General features: G+C 39.3%; 1 protein-coding gene across 9 annotated transcripts in view; it reads left to right on the plus strand.

Moving 5' to 3' along the window:
* LOC121672678 (putative methyltransferase-like protein 15P1) overlaps positions 1 to 19,170 on the plus strand; it is a 40,659-nt gene that overhangs the window by 4,685 nt on the left and 16,804 nt on the right. The window contains exons 2-3 of one of the 9 annotated variants that reach the window (XR_006018934.1): positions 9,549 to 9,690; positions 11,087 to 13,038. The exons of 4 other annotated variants lie outside the window; for them this stretch is intronic. The gene's annotated coding sequence lies outside the window, so the exon portion shown is untranslated. 4 more of the 9 variants (XR_006018938.1, XR_006018933.1, XR_006018937.1 and 1 more) reach the window with 4 other exon arrangements.

Raw genomic sequence — 19,170 nt, forward strand, 5'->3', positions numbered from 1 at the left:
GCTATAATGTTAAGTAAAATAATTTAATTAGTAGTGAGTTGTTGTATGAATGCCAGAGGATGAAACTCTGAAATTTTAACTGTTCTTAATGAGAATCTTGAAGGTTTTTGAGTTGGGAAGCTCTAGGAAATGATAGTGCTCCAGCACCAACAAATACTTCTATATATAATATTTAAACTCCAACTGGAAGAAAAGCAAATATTGTGCCCTTCTCAGATTATATGGGGAAGCCTGTAATCTGGTGACATCTATGGTTTTATATGATTGATTTTATCTATGGTTGAGTATGATCTAGAAGAGACTAAAATGGCGATACTATAAGGTCTGCTAGTATTATTTGGTTTATGATAGTTCTAGAATTTTTTTTTTTTAGTATCTGTAAATTAAATGGTAGGTGGTCAAACTTGAGGTGAGAAACAATGAATGAAACCTTTCATTTTCTCCAGTGTTTAAGTGGTTCATCAGAAGCAGTTATTAGTAGATGATTTTTTACCTCATTATGTTAATTTGTGTCAAAAAAAGGAAGGCAGTTAATTTTCCCCAAAGGGATCTTGTCTGACATCTTCTTGAGTTAGCTGGGACTTACTGTGGATATTTCCCTTTTGATTCTCCATAAAGTTATTCAGATTATTTTTGCTACTTGACACTCATTGAAGAAGGTATCCTCTTTGTCTTGGAAATAACATGTTATGCCTAGTTTCTAGAAAGAGACAAGTATTTCCTGAAAACATGCAGCTTTGCCATGAGCTTTCCTTTTGCTCTTTCGGGTACATATTGCTTTGTTTACAGGATAGTTACTATTTTCACACATCCAAACATCAAATGATTCTTTTTCAGAAGGAGTGTGAGCATGGCCTTCTAAAATAACAGGAAGGAAGTATAAGACATTGCTGACAGTCAGACATTGTTCTGTTGTGAGTGAAGTGCTGCTTGAGCTCTGGAGTTCAAGTTTGAAGACAGTAGCTTTTCACCTCCTGGAGGTTCTGTTGCTCTGTGGGATGTTGATCTGGAGCATGGTCATTTCCTTCCTTTTCTGCAGAGTTAGTTAGTCAAGTAAGAGATGACACTTGAAGGAAGCTGAGGTAGACTGCTGGTGTGAGAAAGCAGAGGCAGTTCTAAAATTGTTGTCTTAGTTTCTGTGTATTCTTGACCATATATCAGTATTCTCTTTCTGCCTTGTACTGAGTATAAGTGCTTTAAGGCAAAAATAACCTTTCTCTGTACAGCACCCTGCAGAGAGGACTTCTGTTTTGTGACAAAGGTTTCCAAGTACTGTGGTATATAAATAGTTATATGTCTGTGCTGGTGACCAGGGTTCTTATCATAGTATCTCCAAAGCTATCTGCAAATAATTTATAACTGGAATGACCTGTTTACACTAGAGGTTCTCAAAATTGAAGTTTTCTGCAGGGTGTCCAAAGTAAACAGGAATTGAAAAGGGATCTGGAAAAATTAATTCTGAGTTCTCAAGTTGTTCTCTGAGTTTTTTTGTGAAATGCAGCCAAAATACCAAGTTTGGAAGGGAATATTAATTGCATCGTGATGCAATTAATATTCCCTTCCAAATACTTGTTTCCAAATACTTGTTTTGGAAAAGCACAACACACACATGGTCATAGTAAAGTTTTCATTGTTTTAGCCTGTTTTTCACTGGACTTGTAAAATGAGTAAGGTGACATAAAGCAATTGATTTCCATAATGTTCTTTATTGTAGAAACAGCTATATTTTTTTTTTTTTGGAAAGCATGCTGAAAATATCTTTCCATATGCAAATCTTATGGCTGATTTTTCTCTGTCAGCTGCACAGTGATCTCTGCAGTGATTGTTGTGAAAAAGGAAGATACAGAAACTTGTGAGAGTCAATAACTTAATACAGAGTAATTCTGAAAATACTCTGGGAGCTACAGAACACACTTTTTTTCCCATGATACTTGACTGTTACTGAGGCATATTGAGAGTTATTTCAGTTGATCATGTAGTTCCTGTGTATTCTTTCTGTCACTCTTATCTTGCCTGATGTCCTGGCTGCACATATTGTAAATTTGCGGAAGAGGCTAGCTGGGCTTCAGATCACAGCTGTGTATGGAACTGTGTAATAAAATGTGTATTGAATGTATATATATGCAAAGTGTACTTCTTTTTGGGTGTATCTAATAGGAAACTACTTAAATGGATTCTCAGCAGATAGCACTGTTTAAAATACTTGGCTAAAATCATACTTTAAGTGGGATTTTTTAGTGAAGTTAGCATTTGAAGCTAGTAGATGAAAATGGAACACATTTTTACAACAGTTTTAAGATAGTACTTCAAGTATTTATTATTATTTTAAATAATAATATTGTCTGGTTTTATGATGGTAGTATATATATGCAGATTTGAAAAGGCAGACACCATTTGCGTACATTCCTTGACTTATAGCCAATTGCTCTGCTGTGACATGCAGTCAAAATAAAATGTAGTAAGGTAGAAGGAGTATTATTTAACAGTGTAATGCCAACAAATATCATACATGTTTTACAGTATCTGCATCTGTGTGAGTTCCTTCATAAGATCAGAGAGGAAAGAAGGGGACTGGGAAGAAAACAGGACAGGAGGTGGTATTCACAAACAGCTTGCTAGCTGATGAGGCAGAGAAAGACAGACAGTCATGCTCTTCAGTTGTATTGTTGTTTTGCTGTCTTCTGTAGTGGGCCCTCCAAAAATACAGGGACCTTAGATTCCTTTTTGACAGATGACTTAAAACACATGCCATTTATTTGAGAGCACTGCATAACTGTTCTCTATGTTGAAGCTCCTACTGTTGAGTGATTAGACTGCGGTACTGGGAAATGAAAAATGATTTGAATCTGAATGTTGGCAGGATATGAATGAGGCATGGTGAAGAAGACCCTTCAGATTTTACATTTTTTCCTTCAAGAATTTGGTCTTTAGAGAGAAAATAACTAGAATACTTGGATGAGAGGAAGAATAAGTTGATGGCTACAGCTGCACAGGAAGGAATCTTCAGGTTGTAGTTCTTGTGCATCTGCCTGACCACTTCATCTTCCCACCTGCATCATGGCTCTCTTGAAGGCATGTCTAAGTGTTATCAGCAGCCACAAGTAGAAGAGCTCTCACCAACTTTGTTCTGCATCTTTATTGCAGTAGAGGAAGGAAAGCCTGCAGCTGCTATATCCAAAGAGACCAGCAAGGGAACAGGGTCTGCCTACTGAAAACGACTCTGCAGATGTGCAGATTTCGTTTTATGGTGATACTGGGCTAGCTTGCTGTTACGGTTCTATCACATAACAAATGATAGCGCTTCAGGAGACTATTTAAGATGCTGTGTTATAATAAAGCAAGATTCAGTGCTTTCGGGTGACTCAGCTTGTAATGATGCTGTATATGCTCTCCTTTTCTGTTGTGACAGCATTAGTCTTTGCACCTCTAGGGGAAAACTAATAAAATTCACCAGAAAGTAATCTAAGCCCTTTAAATTTTAACTTGAGTGAGCCTGTGTTCTCAGAAAGGGTGATAATTAATATATGTTGCTACTCATTTCCTCCTCATCTAGTACTGTGTGTCTTTAGTCAGCCTTTTGGCTAAGCTTTCTTATTAAATATTTGAATTTGAGTTTGCAAACAGGAATGCAGACTTTTTCTATCACATAAAATATTACTAGCAATTGAAGATCACAGTTGGAGTATGGGAGATATCTGCAGGTTTTGTTTTCTTACTTTGTGTTTTATACTGTTGGGAGTAGTTTTGCACAGAATTGTTCTGGATAAAGAGGTGATTAAAAGGTTAAGCTATTAAATTTGATGTTTAAACGGGTATCTGAAGTCATGCAAATATATGGTCTGATTTTTTTTTAATATTTTTTCTTTTTCCCAGACTTTCTGAGCATGTTATCTTCATTATAGTGATGTTTGCTGATGCTCAGCGTCTTGGGAAAATACTTTTCTAGTAATTGTGTTTTAAACACTGAAATAAATCAGTATTGTTTCAGGCTGACTCTGTATAAAAATAGTATTATTTAATGTCAAATTGATGTAGGAACCTGGGAACCAAAACTTACCAAAAACATGTCCATGGCTTTTTTTGGGTTGACTTACCATAGATAATAAAGAATTAGATTTTTACTTGAGCCTTTCTAAAATTTTCATTGCATCTTAAATATCTCCTCAGTTATAATTGAGGAAGGAAGTTTCTTATGAGGTAGCTGAGGAAGTCAGCTTTTTCTTTTTAAGTCTGATGATTAGCTGAAGTCATTCAGACACTGAAATTTTAATTTCCTATGGAAATGTTAATAATGGTGTGCTTGAGTCATAATGTCATTAAATCTAATTCCAGACAACATTACTCTTAGGAAAATGAGTGAAGTAAATAATGCATAGTGAAGCGAGGTTTGCCAGTGCTGTCTAAAAGCAGGTGACAAAGGCAGGTGGTGGAGGTTTTTGTTTGCTTCTCTTGCCTCTTATGCAAGAGCGAAAGGGGAAGGGGCTTATCTGTGTTCTCTTGCATGGAAAAAACTTGCTCCCAGTAATCTTTCTGGATGTTTCACTCAGCTATGTGAAATGCAGTGTTTGGCTGCAGGTTTCTCACTAAGCAAGGAGTGCCACTTGGCATACGTGAGAGGGTCTAGGACATGGCTCCCTTTGCTTCTGGATGTGTGAGGATTAGAGTGGTTTGCCAGTGACTGGACTTTTGCCAGGCTTCTGTGATGAACCTACAATTGATGACTGAGAAAGATGTCATGTACTTTTAGATAAATTGTAGATGTCTTCAGGTGATGTATTCCAGTATGTTCTGTGGAATCAAGACCCCAAATTAAGGTATGAGGCTTTAGAAATAAGTGAAGAGGGCAAAACAAAGAAGAGGTAAAATACCTTTTTATATGTTTTCGTACAAAACCTGTTCTTTGTGTTCATATGTTGTTTCATATTTAGCTGTAATCGGAAAACTGAACCCCTGTGAAGAAAATACATTGGAAATTATTTTGAGGCATTAAGTGGTTATGATTGATGGGTGCTTCAATATATGTTCATAGCAATCTTTTTTCTCCTCTATGTGAAATGATGAAGAGATGGTTGGTAGTGGAAGTTACTGCAATTCTTGGATATGCAAACTTAGGGATTTTACAGATATTTAACTGTACACTAGTATAATTTAGTAGCATCCTCTGTTAGTGTACCAATGTGATGAATGTGAAAAATGGGAAATAATGGTTATGTTATGTTGAATTGTTGAATAGACCAATACTGGAAAATCATTTTATATTGTACTTAATACATGATCTGAGAAGGTTGTTTTCCTACAAAATGCCACCTATTAATTTATATTCCCTTTGTGATGTAGATTGTTAGACTTGGTGTGTAAACAACTTTTTTATCATTCCATATTCTGTCAAAAGTACTTTCGGAAAAAATTAGTCCAGTTATGTTTTGGCTATCAGTCCTTATGTTCTTAAATTACAAGTGATAACTTTTTATGTAGATGAAAGACGTGTACTGTATAGAATTGATAGGAGGTATCTTTTGCTTGCAACCAAAATTCTTCTTTGCTGTGTACTGAATTTGATTTTTTCTTTTTAGTAGGTGCCAGAGAAAAACAGGTTTTATGGTGTAATATATTACCATTAGCAAAAATACAGAACTGTAAATTTTCACTTTTTTGGTCAACTTTATTTTCTGGCAGGTCATGTCATCCTGCATAATACCTTTTAATCCCTTTATAATATTTTCACTGATAAGTTCAGCTCTTGTATTCTTGAGCAAGCTTTGAATGGAAATTACGCCTGTATAGATCAGTAGCTGCTCATAATTTTCATAGTGGTGTCATCAGTATCATCTTACTGGTACTGGGTCTATAGATTTGTATAAAGCTTGTTTACCTTGTGTAGGTTTAAAACATTTTCAAGTTTACTGCAGGGAAACCCGTAATGAGGCTTTGCTCTACAGGGTAACCTTAACCATTTTTTGCCACAGATGTTTTTATTTTCCAGAAGTTCATTTTTTATTCCTTTTTATTCCTTTTTATTGTTAAGTAATTTTATGTTACAACATGTCAATATTTCGTTACTGATTGATGTTGAGATGACATCAGAACATACAGTCATATAGTAAGTCATCTTTCATTTTTAGAGTTCTTACAGAAGTAACAGAATGCAAATGAAAATTGCAACTTTTCAGGATGGGAGTATAGCACTATAGACCATGTGTGATTCACTGGATTTGTAGTAATATTTTCCCTTCTATGAGGCAATGATTTTGAATAGATGATTAAAAATCAAAGTGCTCTAGTTTAAAAACAGAGATCAGGTATGTCTGGTTTACTTTATGAAACTGAACATATTTGCAAAATATTTTGAATTCTCATAAAAGAAAGCAAAGGTTATAAGCATGCTAAAGCCTAAATATTGCTTCTTACTAAATCGGAATAAAATAGTATAAAAATGCAAGAATATCTTGGTCTCTTTGACCTCTTATTTTCTTAGTTCTAGGATAGTTTTTCTTATTTGCATGTGAATAGCAGCAAAGTGAATGTTTTAATAATGTTTTCTGCTGAAACTTTGTATAGTTTCTTAGTTAATTTAGGGAAATAGTTAGAACTCTTCCAGCATTTCTGTAAAAGTACATTTCTCTACTAACAAATCTTTGTTGCGATCTCACAAGTAACTTAGATATCATGTATCACGATGCCAATGATTTTTATCAATGTGGTTTATTTAACATAATTTTAAAAACCTTGCCTGTTGTCAGACATAAAACAAGGATAGTGCTTTAATTTTTGTATATTTACTGGAAATTGAGGACAAATTCTTGGATTGTTGTGCAAAAATTAAAATATAATCCTTTCTGTACATGGTTGATCTATGTGTGTATTAGGTAGGACATAGTGGTAGGTGCAATAAATAATTTTGAGATAAATTGGGAGGATACAGGATACTTATGCATTTTAAGTCACGTCTTGAATCAACCAAAGAAACAGTGCTTAGAATGGAGAAATATAATGGAAATTTGTAGAATACATGATTTGGACTTGATCGGGGTAGGCAGACTTTGATTTTTAAGATTTAGTCTGAAGTCCTTGTTAAATGGCTTTGAGAAGCTGCACATATTTCAGCCTACATGACTTACATTCATTCAGCAAAGGTGAATAGCGGAGCAGAATAGAAGAAAGCTTCGTGGAAACTTTGTTTTCTCCCGTTGGAGTTTGAAATGCTGACAAGGGAAAAAAAAGATCTGCAATTTCTAACTCTTCTAATCAATATTTTTGCTTTACCAGAAGTAGTTCTAGATTTAGAATAGTTCTAGAAACATGATCTGATTAAATAGTTTAAGTTTTGATAGATGCCATTATCTAAAACCAGCAATATTGCCATTGCGAGTTCGGAAGCGAATGTACATAGTGTATATTTTGTTTGAAGAGAGAATGCTTATCTCTTTTTTTAATGAAGAATTTTGTACATGGGTAATTGTTCAGCAGGATTGAATGCTGACCTCTGCTGGCATTGAATTTGTAAGCAAACTATTATCTAGGGAAGGTATTAGAAAAAGAAAATGACCTTGGAAAATGGTCTGGAGTAAAACCTGCTGGCCTTTGTGCAGGGGCCTGGGCAAAATGGTGGTTCTGTCCTTTGAGAATCTCCTTCCACTGGCCTGTTCAGGTAGATATAGCCAGACAGTGCTGGGGAGATAAACTAAATATGTTGTTTTGTTCTTGCAGACGGACATGTCTTATATGCTATTTACCTTTGAAACTCTGCTTTGAATTTAGATTTTTGTCTTTTGAATTATATCCCTACAACCTTTGAATCATTCACAGATTATAGATTAATTCATTCAAAGTCATTACACAGAATTGATGTTTACAGCTCTCTTATACAGTAGCACAATAGTATTGCTTCTACTATGCAGAATTTAGAGGCAAGAATACTGAAATTATGCTTTGGGTGCCCAAGCAGAAATGCCTCTTTTCCTGGTTTTTCGCAGAGGTTAGCATTTTGGTTTAGAGCTTTGCAGCACATTGGAGGGACATCCACTTGTAGCTGTTGAGGTCACAGTGTGTCTGGGAAGCAGATCTGAGTTTCTGAGTTTTACAGACAGAAAAATGAGAAACACTGTGACCGACCTGCTTGGTGTAGTGACCTTCTGAGAATCACAGGAGCTGGGTGGCCAAAGTTCCAGTGTCCATCTATCAGCTGAGTGCATTTCTCAATTACTGTGTTGGATATTGCAATTTCTAGTGTTATTTCACTTTTGGAAAGAAAATTTAAATTGAAGTGGTTGATTCATTCCTTGGGATTTGCTGGAAGAGCCAAGCTGAACAGAAAGCCAGTTAAGTGTTGTGCTGCCACTGAAGGAGACAAGTCCAGCATTCCTGCTCCTCCCATATCACCATCTCCCTAAGCTCCTGTCCCTCCCTGACTTTTGCAAATCAGTTAAACACACTAATATGTCAGAAAACAATACAACTTTTTCTCCTGTTTTAGTTTTCTGGGCCATGTTTAATTGGCTTATGGAATTACACAGTAAGCACCTGTGCTGAGAGAAATGAACTACAAGAGAGAAAACACACATGAGAGAGTAATTCCTAATTACTCCTACAGCTAACACTTAATGTCTTGTGCAACCGTAGTCTTAGTACCAATCTTTGGTAGGTTGTTGCTCTTTGACTTTGCTGTGAGAAGGTGACATATGCCTGTTCTGAGTTATAACTTTTTCACTTGTTAAATTAATGTTAAATACTGAGATTTGTAGGTTCTAGTATAGTTCTGGAGAAAATGTGCTTTAATTTAAAAATATCTCTTAATTGCAACATTTGTGCTCATTTTAACCCTCAGGAGCCTTACCTGTTCCTCCCTTTCCTCAGGCCTAAAATAGAACTCTTACGTTCTTACGTGTTAAAGGCTTAACACATACCCAGCTGCACTGGATATGCTGCTCTCTCTTGACATACATTCATGCTTCGTCTTCCTCTTCTGGTTGTGCAGCCACGGAATGAGCTCACACCAAAACTGTCCTTTTCCTTGCACGTTGTTTTCAGGTGAATAAGCCTATTTAACCTCTGTGAGAACAGGGCCAGTGTGCAGCTAGAGCTGAAGATGATAGTGAGCAGCCATCTGTTTTCAGAAACAATGAGCTGTTTGCATCAGCTGGTACATACGAACTGAAGGGCTTCTCAACAGCTTGTCTGTATTGAGTCTGGACACCTCTCATCTACTCACCTCTTTGATTGCTTGCACTGTGTCGGCACCATCATACCACAAGCTGAGAGCAAGAAATACAGCTTTCCTTTTCCAGGATCCTGTGCTTTCAGCATTGGCATCACAGCCTGAGCATTCAGAAAGAACAACTGGGACAGAAGTCTTACTTTGAAATCTAACATGTTTTTGGAGGTCCATGAGAGTATCAATAGAAGACTCTTTCACCCAGGATTATCTTCTTGTTATTTTCATTGCAAAACTTGAAAATGTCATTACTGCTCTAATGTCAGTACTGCTTAGTGCAACGGTAGAATTATTATAACTCAAAAATCTAACCAAAGATTTTTTTTTCCCAAAACAGGGAAGTGACTGAAGACATTTTGTCACTCTTTCCCACCCCCTTCCATCAGCTGATGACCTTACTTCTGACAGAAAAAAATTCAGCCTTCAGTTGTTAAAGTCAACCAGGACTCTTAAGTGACAGAAAACAGCATTTTTCAATGGTAGATATTTTTATTTATAATAAATAGTGCTACTTGAGCAGCTTGTAAAAAAAGATTTAAAATGGGCTGCTTCAGCTTCAAACTGTACAAAGCATTATTTGTATTTTGATTTTTTTGAGATGTTTATCTGAAATGGAGTTGAAACAGTGCTCCTGAAAGTCTCCTTCAAAAAGCCTACTTGAGCAGTTGTGTCAGTATACACTTCTGGTCATCTAAATATAAAACAAGACTTTTGCTAAGAAGGTCAATGTAACTACTTTCCTTTTGATCTTGCATCCTTGTGGGTGCCTGGGTAGTTCTGTAGGAAAAGTTTTACTGAATGAGTCAGTGCACTGAGTCATAGGCAGCATGAAGCCTGTAGTGCTGTAGACTAACTAATTGGTAACAGTCTCAAATGTAATTAAAGCACAGTTGTCAGCTCTGTGTTACTGATTGACATCCCACTGAAGTATTTTGTTTTTAGCAACTTAGATTAATTGTTCTTTGCTGTTAAAATTTGTGTGTTTTAAGAAGTTGTTTCTGTTGACTAGACCTGCCATTGCCACTATCTTTTACTATCCCCTCTTGATTTTTATAGTACTCGGTTTGAATTTTTTCCCTGTGTTAGGTCATGTATTCAGTAATTATGCTTTTTACCATGCCTGTGCATTTACAGATGTTTAAAGTCCTTTGAGGACTTCTTAAAGTTTTCGTCATTAAGAACTGTCCTATTAATACTGATTAATGTTTTTTCACTCTTCCTAAACTCTTTAAAGCATCATTCAAAACTTTTTAAAAATCAAACTTAGATATATTTTTTGTGTTGACTTGCAGGTTACATTTTAAATTTTGCTAGTTTTCACTTGTATTGTGCCCTGTTTTATAATAATAAATGGCTTTTCTTTATCCCAGTGTGTGGCCACCATCTCCAGGTGATGGCAGTGGTTTCCAATATCATTGGAGCCTTTCTTTCTCCTGTTCTTCAGTTGCTTTGTGTGTGTGTTTCTTACCATCATGCAGCTTGAGGCAAAGGGCTCTATGGGGGATGTGGGAGGACATGTCTTGAAGCTGTCTCTTCTGTTAAGGAAAATAAAACCACCTTAAAGTATTGGGAGAAAAGCAAGGTTTTAATTTTTTTTTGGTCATTTGCATTATTAGAGAAAGCAAACCTTGCTGGCTTTGCGCAGTACTCCTGCTTGTTCCCACAGAGAAAAGAGGAGTGAAAACATGAATGGATGGTTGCAATTGAGTTTCTTATTTCTAAAAACCACCAAGACAGTAATTTTGAACTTTAAGAAAGGTGCATGCTACTTCCATATGTGATGAATACTGAAGCTGGGATGGTGAACAAATGTCTTTTTAGAGATTGAAGGAGGTAGAGGATTCTTTGATTATATATTCTTTTTCTCTTGAACAGTTTTTATTCTCACTGAAGCTCTTTAAATCTAAAGATACTGCTAAATCACAAGACCATCAGTAATACAGCACTGGTTCACATCAGGAGTGTACCTGACCAGCTGTCCAGTCTCTGGCAGTGCCCAACAGCAGGTGCTAATGGAAACCTAAAAGAAGGGGATGGGAGAGAGTGATTATTTTCTACCTTGTAGTTCCTTCACCTGACAACAGTAATTTAAGGACTTCTTGCAGGGGAAAAGTTGAGGGTTGTATTTGTATAATATCATTGGCATTATGTTTTTTCAAGTTTGATCTCTCTAAAAAATGTGTTAAATACTAGACTTCTCCCCACAATGTTATTCATAGTTTCAATATTTGCATGAAAGGCACTTTTATATCTGTTCTAATTTGATGCTTGATAATATCATCAAGTTCCCTGAGCTCTTGTATTTTGAGATAAGTGAATCATACCATCTGCTACAGCTGTATAAAAACAATGTTAATAGTGCTCCATAGAAAACTGCTGGAGCTTTCGGATGTTTTATTGGACCAGAGAGATGTGTCCTATGGGAATCCTTTTCCACATTTCCTATTTTCTTGTCTTCATCTAAGCCCAGTTTCATATAAAGCAGCAGTGATGGAAGGTGTTCTGTTCTCTCCCAAAATGATCGGTTGGCTCTGAGATTTGTTCTTTGAATGTGATTTTATTGTTTTTCTGGACTGTAGATTTCCCTCATATCAACTTTCTCCTATGAATGCAAGGCTTACTGATGCAGTTCTTTTTCAGTCTCCTTCCTTTTTAAAGGATTTCCTCCTTCATGGATTTTTCCCTTGTCTTTTATCTTGGTTTTATCTGGTTTTGCTCCTTTTCTAACAGTTTTTTATGTTTCCCCATTTTACTCTTATTGTCCATCAAAGTGTTTTTGCATGTTATCTAAATTTTAAAAACTAAATTTTTAAATAGATTTATGGCTGTAACTCTTTAATGTAGGTATTTGTTCTATTTCATCAGTTTGTGAAGATGCTTACATGTTTTGAATATGGTCACCAAAATCATATTTATCCTAGAGACTAGCAATAAAATTAGTTCTTGAAGAGTAAAATGCAGCATATTTCAAAGCGTCTTTTTTAATTTGAAAGAAGCAGTAAAGATTTAAAGCCAAGCTTTCACCTGCCTTACAGCCACTGAGGAGAATAAAGCTCTACTTGGAAGTATTCTGTTTCTAGATAAGATCAGATAAGTTTAGCTGAAATGGAAGATTCTTTTCCTGCTCTGTGCAGGAGATTTAAGAAAAGATTTCTGTGGTGGAGACTTGTAGCTTGGATTTTAAACTTAGTAATTTGGGAACTACTCTAGTGTGCAGTAGTTTTGGTGATAAAGTCGATTACTTTGTAAAATACTATTCATATAATCCTGATTATAGAGTTAAAAGTGGTGCTGGTTTCCTATTTGTTCTCATCCCATTTCTCACACACCATTAGCACATACATTTTTTGGGTTTTAGCACTTCACAATTCTTTGGATTAAGTTATTGCTTGGCAGAATCAGTCTGTTCTAAGTTCTAGTACTGAAGATGAAGAAACAAGATTCCTCACCTGTTAATGGCATTTTTGTATCTCAGTACAAAAGTCTGGAAAATCTCACCAGTAGTGGGATTGTCATTTGCTTTAGGTAGAACTTTTCAGGAATGTTTACATACACTAATTAATAAATCATGCCTTTTGAATTGTGTGGGACAATGCTTTCTTCGTAACACAAGCAAATAATTAATGGTGATAATATACTTAGTAGAATGCTTAAGTATTTAGAGGTTGTCTTCTGTGTACATTGACATATTGCATGTTACAGCCAATGGTTTTGCCTTACTGCAGTAGATGGATTTGTTTTACAAATGTTGCACAAAATTTCTACTGGATTACTTTGTTCTTCTATGGAGAAAAGGAAAAAATTAAAATCATTAAGTGGCATCAGTAGCACCAGTCTTGGAAGTATTTGTTAGTCTTTTATGGTAGAGAGAATAACTAGCGACTCAAGACTTCATTTCAGCAAAGGTTATTAAAAAATTTTGTCTTGTTGACCTGTCTCTGAGTGGGCATGAATAAGTGCTCACAACCTGATGGAACTGGCATTTAGAAAATCCAGAAGATAAATTTTAACACCTACTAAGGCATGAAACAATTAAGGTACCAACTTTAGAATAGTTACAAAGACTGTAACAGTTACAATAATTTAACAAACAGTCCAGTAAGTACACTTGGAAATATATTCTTAGTCCTGTGTTTTTTAAGGTTCTGTAAAGCATTTTCCCATGCAGTTTAGGAATGCCATCATTTTTGCTCAGCAAGTCAGGTTGCTAGTTTTCTATTTGAGTAGTATATTAAAATATATGCATGCTAAAAGCAAAAGAGTGGAATACAATGGTCAAGTTATCAAAAACAACAACATTATTTTTAACCAAATATTAAAAGTTGTATAAAACAGTGATTCTTACCAAAAGCAGTGTATACCCATGCTGTTTTTTTAGGAGCAAGAGCTCACAGCTACAAGTGAACATATCAAGCTAAGTTTAAAAATACTGCCCTGGTTCTGGCCAGAACAGGGTTAATTTCTGCAGTAGCCAGGAAGAAGCATGACTAGGATATGGAGGTTATTCCATACCACCTCATGTCACTGTTGGGGGGAGGCGGAAGGGACTCACTCTCTTCTGGGAAGAAGGGGTTCCTTTGGGTTGAGAAAGCATGGTGGAGGGAGCTGTCTGGTATTCTCTGTTATCGGGGATGTTTGTCCACGTAAATAATTTCTTTTCTTATACCTTTTGTTATTAATACTGTTGCTGTTCATGTTTGTTTTCTTATGTTGTTGCTGTTTCCAGTAAATTATTCTTACCTCAACCTGTGGTCTTTACTTCTTGTGCCTTCAATTCTCAGTGCCTCTTTACCTCTTCTGCCTTGAATTCTCAATTCCATCCTGCCACAGCGGGAAGGGGAAAGAGGGAGCGAGAGAGAGCACCGTGTGGTTTTGGAGAATCTCGGTGTGGGTACTGAATATGGGAGCACCATTCCTAAACCATGACAGCGATATTTGGTGCCCAGTGTGGGTCACGAAGGGTTGAGATAACAACAGATCTGCCCAGAGCCGGTTGGAAACAAGTTTGATCTAAGCATTTGCTGTATTAAGTCTGGAGCCACTGGTCACAATGTTGCTTGGTCTGTTCATGTGGGTGTGGCACCTAACCCTGTATATCTTCCCATATAAGCACTACATGCCCATCATGGAGCTCATTTTCAAAGCAGGAAAAGGGATCAGGATTGCTTTGCTGTGCTGTGGAATATCAGTCTATGACACGACATCAAGGGCAATTAGGGTGTTTTGAGATGGGTATGCAGTGCTGCTCTCCTGCCCTTACCTTGGGCACTACCTTTGGGAGTCCATTAATTATCGTATCCAGTCTGTGGAGGGAACAGGGGAGGATGATTTTCCCCAGCCTTTTACCCCCTTTTCCTCCATCACACCTGTTACAACAGCTTTTGAGACTTGAATTCCCTTTGGATGTTAAGGAAGGCATATTCTTGTTGCTAAGTCTTCCAGGTCTCCTCAGTGGGGTCCACACCATGCTTAGAGTCATGAAAGACATTTCTAGGGAGATTCAGAGATCTGCCCCAAGAGTGGATAGACATGAGTGGCATGGAATGTGGGAGAAAATGGGTCATCTTTTGAAGGATTATTCTGCTCCAGTGGTTTGGAAGTTCACCCCTGAAAAACAGCAGGACCCTGATAAAATGGCAGAAATATTTGACTGAAAAAGGCTGTGGTAATTCCAGAGAGGCATGAAGGTATGCAGCCTGATAGGCCTTGGCTACTACTTATCAGACACTGCCTGATACTAGTCAGCACCCTCAGGGAGGAGGAGGAAAGCAGAGCAACGGGAAGCATGGCCATTCAAACTGCAGCTGAACCACAGGAACAACCTGTGCCGGTAGCAGTTGCACCTATACAGCCGAAGAAATCCAAGACCAAATCAGTTTGCCTAGTGAGGGATGAAGAGGAAATAAGGCCCTCAGGACAGGAGGAAGAGCTGAGCCAGAGGTAATTGCCTGATTCCTATCCCCAGGTGAACTGCAAGATATGCAGAAAGATTTCAGCTGCCAGTCACATGAGCCCCTGGTGACCTGGCTGCTCCAATGCTGGGATATCGCAACCCAAAATATGAAACTAGATGGTAGCTGAGCAGCTGGGGTCCCTGTCCTGGGATGCAGGCATTGACAAGAGGATCAGGAAGAGGACACAAACGCTCCGCCTCTGGAGGTGACTCCTGTCAAGTGTGAGGGAAATGTATCTTTTCAAGGATGATCTATCAGTGCACTGAGACAAGTAGAACACTGTGGAGAAAGGTATCCAGTCCCTGAGAGAATTAGCTGTGCTGGAGATACTCTATAAGGATTCAAATAATGAGTAGTCCCCTGTAAATCCAGATGAAATCCAGTGTAAACAAATAATGTAGCAGATGTTCCAGTGGAGTGCACCATCGCCATATGCCAACTGATTGGCAGTGATGTCATGGAAAGAACAACGAAGTGTGTATGATTTTGTTACCAATCTCTGGCTATATGAAGACTGTCTCCCTCTACAGGCCTGTGTCTCATCTGTGGAAATAGTGTCCAAGGACTTCTAGCAATTTAAAGAGGACTCAGAGCAATTTAGAAAAGAAATGTCCCATGCCTCACCAATACAGACCGGAGTCTCTGCTATTGGGAAGAAGCACCCCCTGCTTGAGAGAGAGAGTACACACCAAGAGGTAACCTGTGGATTTACCTGCCTGACCACGGAGAGGAAGTGGAGTGGAAAACCCTCCTCTGCCCTAGCAGCACAGGTATGTGAGTTGAGAGGAAGAAATTCTTCAAGGATAAATGCTGCTCCAGTTTCCCGGGGGCAAGTCCTCAGGTCCTCAGACAGAGTAAAAGGGCTGATGTTACTTCTGATCCTCTTGAAAGGATGTCCAGTTCATATCTACAAGAAGTGAGCAATGAGCACTGTGACCAGAACTAGAAAGGCCCCGCCTGCAGCGAGGTGGGGGAAAGGGAAATCAGAGCTATTGGATGGTGTGGATCAGATGGTCTGGCAAATCAGACCCAGAGTAGTATATGGCTTTAGTTGACACCTGTGGGAACAATGTACCCTGATGCCATCAAGATCCGTAGGGGCAGAATCCATCTCTATTTCTGGAGTGACAGGGGATCTCAACAGCTGCCTGTACTGGAAGTTGAAGTGATCCTGACTGAGAGTGAATGACGAAACACCCCATTGTGACTGGCCCAGAGGCCCTGTGCATCCTTAGCATAGATTATCTGAAGAGAGGGTATTTCAAGGACCTAGAAGGACATTGCTGGGCTTTTGGGATAGCTGCCATGTAGACAGAGGAAATTAGACAGGTGAACACCTTGTGTGGTCTCTCAGAGGGCCCTTCTGCTGGGAGATTGTTGAGGGTCGAAGAACAACAGGCACCAGTCACTACCACAGCAGTGCACCGTCGACAACACTGCACCAACTGGGACTGTGTAGCCCCCACCATGAGATTATTTGTGAACTGGAGAGCCAGAGTGGTCAGCAAGCCTCCCTTATGTTTTAAAAGTCCTATACGGCCAGTGCCTAAGTCCAGTGGAGGGTGGAGACTGACAGTAGATTACCGTGGCCTGAACAAGGTCACACCATCACTGAGTGCTGCTGTGCTGGACATGCTGGAACTTCAGAACGAACTGGGGTTCAAGGCAGCAAAGTGGTGTGTAGTGTTTTGGCCCAAAATACTCTTTACTGTTTATCTTCTGTGAGATAAGAATTAGGAAGCAGGCACCAAACTTGGAAGAATATAAAGAAGTTTATTAACAGACCTAAAAGAGGGAAAAAAAATTTATACCATACCTTCAGAACTCTCCTCCTCCCCCCCACCTTCCTCCCTTCTCCCACTGACAATGTAAAAAGACAACCCTTAAGATGTTCAGTCTGTTTACCACTTCCATAATAACCCTGTTCAGTCCATTTAAAAGAGAAGTCTCTTCTTGCTCATGCTATGAAAACAGTATCACACTGAGACAGCCGCCCACTTCCAAATATTGTTCAGTCCATGTAGGAAGAGGAGTCTCTCTGCTCGCATGTGAGTCCCTTCCCCCGACTTGCAGCTTTTCCCACAACTGCTTTCGAGGGTCCACTCTTGAAGGTTTTTGGGGTACAATTTTAAGGTTGAGCCGTTCAGAAACAAAAGTTCTCTTCCCCCATCTCTGGGAGCATTTAATCTCTAAGAACAAAGGCCCTTCTCCTTCCCTGGGAGCAAAGGATCTTCCTCAGCATCATCTTTAGGACTATCTCTGGGAGCATCTCTAGGAACTGAGGTTTTCTCCTTTCCCATTTGGAGCAAAAGTCCTCATCTGGTCCATCTCTCCCTGTCCAAATTTGTCATGAAATTACAGCTGCGTCAGCATCTGCCTATCTCAGCGCAGGTGCTTTTGCTTGCGAGTTGAACACTCCACCCCCCATATCTTCATGAAATTACAACGGGATACTCTGATATATCATAGCTTCACAACAGAATTTCAGCTTTAAGCATCTCCTCTTTCTCTTCCCTCAGGTTTTCAGCTCTTCACAGCACTAAAAGGGTTAATCTCATCTCGGCCTTGCAGCTGGAATGTGACTTATCGAAGTGGAGAGGGGGGGAGCCGAGCCGCTCCGGCTGCCCACGGCAAGGCAGTGGGGGGAGTTCCACGGCTGGAACAGGTCCATCGGCTCCAGGATGGCCGTGGCCCGGCCCAGCCTGGCCCGAGCAGGGCCTGGGCCAGGCCCACTGGCCCCACACGGGGCCCGCAGCCACCTGTCCCAGCACTGGAAACGAGAGAGAGCTTGAGGGGGGAGTTTGTCTATTCTTAAGTGTGTATCACAGAGGCGATCACAACTTTAAGTGGCTTAAAGCATTGTCCATATTCAAACTGGCCAGCTGATAGGTTCTATCAGGTCATAGAGGAAGCTGTAAGAAGAACATCACTTCCGAGACTCAGCTTGCTAACCTATGACATGGTGCCACCATTGACACTGCTAACGTGTTTTTTTTCCATTCCTCTGGCAGCAGAGTGCAGGCCACAGTTTGCTTTCACCTGGAGGAGTGTCCAGTACACCTGGAACTGACTGCCCCAGGGTGGAAACACAACACAACTGTTTGTTTTGAAAGTTTAGGAGTCTCTGTGATTCCTTTGCAATACTGGTGGCCTGTGTGGCATTCATGGAACATGTTTTGATTCCTTTCGGGAGCAACTATTAAATCTCATTTCTGGAACTGACTAGATTTTCATAGCTGCGGTTAAATTAAAGCAAGTGTTAGTGCTGAAAGAGCAGAAGTACTAAAAATAATATTCCTTTTCAAGCAAATTTACTTGGTAAATACATTTTGCTGTCTTTTGTTAATTTTATTGGTCACATTCAACACAGTTATCTGCTGAAAAGTGCGAATATCTGATGCATTCAGTGCTTTCAATATATGAACTTTATTCATAATTTGGTGGTAATTAACGTTTGTGTGGTGTTGGGGTTTTAAGAGTTCTAGGTTTTTTTTCTGTTAAAGGAATTTTCCCCATACTGTTGCTAATTGCTGGGTACTTAAGAAACAAAGAGTTACCCACTGGGGGTGGAGTGTGCCTGGCTACTCTTTTGTTTCACCTGGGTGTGTGGTCAGTTTGCTCTAGGCTTTTGGAGAGAGAAGCTGTTGGTTCTTTTTGGCCGTTTTTCTTTCTTTGGAGAAAGATCCCAGGATCCCCGGGGGCCCACCTTCCCTGCCCCACTGGAGGCCGGGCTGTGGCCACCCTGCCCCGCCGCTGATTCAAGCCTTCGCTGCGTTGCAGCCGTGCTTGCCCTGCCTGCCCTGACCTCCGGGGGGGAGGGGAGGGGGGGGTGTTTGGGTGTTTCTCGGTTTGGATACTCCTCGACTGCCGTCCGGGATTTGTGCTCGTCCCTGCCGTTCCAGCCTGCCATTCCAGTCTGCTGTTCCCGCGGGTCTGGCCGGACACCGGGGCCAGCTGTCCAGGGGTTTGTGAAGATTCTTTGTTCCATCCCTTCCCGGGATCCCA

This window comes from Corvus kubaryi, unplaced genomic scaffold, assembly GCF_017639235.1.
Source record: "Corvus kubaryi isolate FWS band 111438036 unplaced genomic scaffold, C.kubaryi_AGA036_p1.0 64843, whole genome shotgun sequence".
NCBI classification, from domain to species: Eukaryota; Metazoa; Chordata; class Aves; order Passeriformes; family Corvidae; genus Corvus; species Corvus kubaryi.